Raw genomic sequence first — 4640 nt, 5'->3', positions numbered from 1 at the left:
ATTATAGTTATATGAAATTTGAATCTTTTTTGTGCATAAATCATGGATTGGGCAATATGCATTTGTAGTTACCTTAAATTTTTTAGGGTTTTCCTAGTGTGTTATGCTGATATGGTAAGAAAGTTTAGTTGTAAGGCTTATTCACATGTATGGTCTTCTTTTTTTTTGTATCTAAAGGTTTTTTTCGTTGTATTTTGTTTTTCATTACTGCATTTAAAAGATATATATAAAAGTCATAATGCTATATATGCAACTGCTACGCAAGTTCATATCTATCATAACAGAAACATATAAACATAGGTTGAACTCTTCAATCTTCAAAATTTTGTTTATAATGTTGTTTTTCATTATATTTTTATATTTAAGTAGAAATTACATTGTTTTATGAGTGTCCGAACTAGTCTGAGTTCCAACTTAGTTTCAACGCAACTTCTTCATGACATGGGTAGTAGTCCTGTAATTTTAGTAGAATTCTTAACAATTAACAATATTTGTCAAGAAACTAACATTTAGTAAATATTATTAAAACAAAATTGCAAACATTACTTCGAGTTTCTTAATTAGCTTCTTTGCATTTGAAGAGGAGACAATGATATGATGTGCACTTGGTTTGATGAAACCTTCCTCTACAGCTTGGTCACTAAAAGAAAGCAATGAGTTATAGTAGCAATCAATGTTTAGCAATCTGACCTAAAATAAAGAATAAGTTAGTCATGTTATTTTTATAATTTTTATCTGTATGTGTATAATTGGAATTAAATTACCGGCTTGCTATGTATGCCTAATTGTGCCCAAGTAATTACTTCAAAAAGTTCCTCAAGAGTGTCATAACCTCCTACATAATAATTACCATTGAAATAAAAAAAAAACTATAATGATTAGTGATAGGATTTATGTTTTTTTGCATAATAAGTGATAAAAAAATAATAACAAAATGCAACAATGGTAGTTGGTGCATTTTCAAAATAGTGAACAAATTTGGTTTTGTTTCATTTTTAGTGATGCAAATGAAGGAAGGAGTTTGATTTATACGCAACATTGAGTTATAGGAAATGTTGGTCATATACTAACTAGGCATAGCAATAAAGGCATTAGCATGTAGATTCATCTTTGCTTTCGTTTGGTGCATATTTTTAACTGGTTTTACTTCTCCTATCGTGACACCAGTGATTTGGCATATATATATATGTGTGTGTGTGTGTATTGAAAAACATAATGTATTGTATGTGTTTTGAGTTTCTGTTTTAAAGAGTTTGTAATAAAAATAACTAAATTATTTTCATACCTCTTTATTCATTAGAGCCTTAGGAATTACTCAGAGTACATGGATAAAAGATTTGGTTGAGCATCTTAAGAAGTTTTTTATTAAGTGCATGGACTTTGAATTATTTCTATAAAGCATACCCAAAAGCATGCATTCCATCATCAAAGAGAGTTTGAGATATCAAGCCCATTAATCCAATATTGCCTCCTCCATATACCAAATCAATGTTTTTCACCACCTAAATGGCGAACAATTACAAGTTGATTTCAAATATCTGAATTTATGAATTTACTTTGCAAAACAACAACATGGGGAAAAGATAGAAAGGGAGAGAGAGGAATGTAAAGAATAATCAAAATCAAGTTAAATGAAGAAGTCAAACCAGTTCTTTCCTAAGATTAGTGGCAGTATCCTGGTAACTCTTTTTTTTCCCTAGGCTACTACCACAAAAAACACATGAATTTGGATGTAGTCATTCTCTCTTTTTTTGCTTTTTCTAACACTGCAAATTACATTCAATATATATCATAAGTCAAGTGGTAGAAGTGTACATAATAAGTCAAAATTGAAAGAATGATATGCATTTTTCCCCTAAAAAAACTGCTTGAACAATATCAAGAACATGGAAAATATATGTAAACAAACATTAGAGCTATTTTATACCATGTTAAATCTAGCAGAGTGATGATGGATTGTTGTTTGGGAAGATTACTCTAGTTTTATCAGGTGTGTTTTGTTTTTTGATGGGATAACTACTACTACCTCACAAATGTATGTATATATATATATATATATATATAGAGAGAGAGAGAGAGAGAGAGAGAGAGAGACAGAGAGACAGAGAGACAGAGAGACAGAGATAGCTGATTTTGGTTGTTTTTCTTTGGTTATTAACATGTCTGGTCAGAGATAGCAATCATGTCTTGTTGGATTTTCTTAAAAGAAGAGTATATTTGCTTTATATTTGTACATATTAGAAACAAACATTTGAATTTAGTATTTTATAAGATTTAATTTTTATTTGAATTAAGATTAATTGAGGATTGGGAGTTTGTGTGCAAATTAGTCAAAGATAATAATCAATTGTTGGATCTCTCATCCTTTCTTCCTCTCTCCTTCTTTTTTTTTGTGGCGAGTTGCTTTCCCAGGCCCTAGTGTTAACTTTTGCTGGTTTGATTCGTATCTTTTGATAGGTTTTGTTTTTCCTATTTAAAAATGTTTCAATCATATCTTTTTGTTTATATGCTGACGAAAGCTATAGAATATATAACTGAGATAATATTATTATTATTATAGTGTAATATATATTATATAGTTTTAGCCCTAGGTGTAGAATCGCTTAGCTTGATTCATATCTATTGATAGGTTTTCCCCCTATTTTAAATCATTTGCGCGGGTTGTATCTTTTCTTTAAATGCGACATTAATTCTTTAGGGAGAAATTAGGCCTTAGGTTGAGATTCTTTTAGTTTGATTCTTATCTATTGATAGAATGTTCTCTTTTTAATTATAAGCATTTAAAAAGATGTAGATGACAAAGATAGAATATATGAGTGAGATAATATTATGATAGTGAAATATATATTATATAGTTTTAGGCTTAGGTTTCAATACTCTTAGTTTGATTTCTATCTATTGAAAAGGTTTTCCCCTCTATTTTAAATCATTTCAATTGTGGTTTTTGTGTATATGCTATTGAAAATATTATTATAATGAAATATATATTTTATATAGATTTATGAGATCAAAAGCACATATTAAAAGATAGAGTAGGCATCATTTATAGCAGTTTTACATATGCTTTCATAAGTCATATTTCTATTTTGAGTAATTATGCATGTTTTGTTTTATTGGTTTTATTTCTTTGGTACATTGTATTCATGTTAGCTTTTATTTATTTAGATATTTTTACTTGGTATTGATAAACATTCTAGTAGTCAGTAAGTCATATAAAATAGAGTTTGACAAAATGAGCATGGGTTTGATTGTGATTTACTATATTTTAATAATCATCTCATCTACTATGTTTAAGGTGTTGATCGTTGTGCCAATTAGTAATTGTCATCCTAGTACTTATGATTGGGTTTAACAATTATTAAATTTTATGTAATTTTGGGTAAAAAACATATATATAGCTTTTGATAATGGTTAAATTATCTTTAAATATTTCTTTTGTGATTTTAATTGATTTAATTTTTATTTTGTCATTAAATTATTAAATGTATTAATTTAATCTAAATGGACATGCATTTTTGTTTTTAATTTTATTGTTGTTCGATGATGTTTGTTGTTGTTGATGGGAAGTGTTTGATATCTTATTGAACTTTTCTATCTTTTAACAAATGATTATCTTTTCAAAAACATCATTTGAATATATATAATATTTTAACTGCCTTTTATAGTTCGGAATTTGGTGAAGTTCATTATGTTACATTTCAGATTCTTTAATAAGGTTTGAAATATTGTCAAAATTGTTTATGTTTATTTTTATATTACTATCTTAAGAACACAAATAATTTTCCCTCATACTTTTTTTTGGTTATTTGTTATCATATTATTATTATTATTATTATTAGATTTTTCATGATATCATAATTATCTGTAAATTGATGTATATTTTTGTATTATTATTATTTATTGAAAACAAATTTGGAGGATTTCATTTGTTCATTGTCTTTACATACGCAAGATTTTGTTAAGATTAGTTTTTTTTCTGTATATTTAGTAGTTTTATGAGTAAAGGGAATAAATACAAATAACACATTGGTAATATCAGTGTATATTTATGATATCTAAATTATTTACTATATATATAAATATCTAATATTATACTATATAATGAATATGGTGGGAAGAATAAGCTATGTTACATTTGAGACTCTTTGAGAGTGAGAGATGGTGATGGAGCAATTATTGATGGTAGGAAGCAGAGGGTTTGATACCAATTGTGTAAGTAGAAGTATGGTAGTGATTGTAGGTGAGAGATTTGTGTGTGTGTGTGCCGTGAGTTATTTACCGTGGAGATTATTGGAAGGATTGAAAGCTTATCCAACAATATATAAAGTTAGTGAAGGGTTTGTAGCGAGGATGATGCTAATGCGTAATGTTGGTATTATTCTTAGTGGAGATGATAAGACTTTTGTTGCATCGTTGTTGCCAGTGGTATTCATTGGGGAGGGGGGAATTGATTGAGGGTTTGGATCGGCTTATAGCTATTCATGTCTTTGGTGAGCTCATTCCTATGTTGAAATTAGCTGGTGCTATTTGACTTTGAGTGGTTTGTTATATTTTTCCTCTTTCATAATTAAGAAATTGTGTAATGAGCATAGTTTATATAATGTGTGGTTGTATATTGGTATGAGTTGATTGCGTCTTTT

At 28.1% G+C, this 4640-nt stretch overlaps 1 pseudogene; it reads right to left on the bottom strand.

Annotated features, from left to right (window-relative positions):
- Window positions 1-382: 382 nt before the first annotated feature.
- LOC120278632 overlaps window positions 383-4640 on the bottom strand; it is a 6289-nt pseudogene continuing 2031 nt past the window's right edge.

The sequence above is a fragment of the Dioscorea cayenensis genome, chromosome 16 (assembly GCF_009730915.1).
Source record: "Dioscorea cayenensis subsp. rotundata cultivar TDr96_F1 chromosome 16, TDr96_F1_v2_PseudoChromosome.rev07_lg8_w22 25.fasta, whole genome shotgun sequence".
In the NCBI taxonomy this organism is placed as follows: Eukaryota; Viridiplantae; Streptophyta; class Magnoliopsida; order Dioscoreales; family Dioscoreaceae; genus Dioscorea; species Dioscorea cayenensis.
Note: the sequence above shows the minus strand (reverse complement) of the source record. Positions and strands in the feature narration are given on the sequence as shown.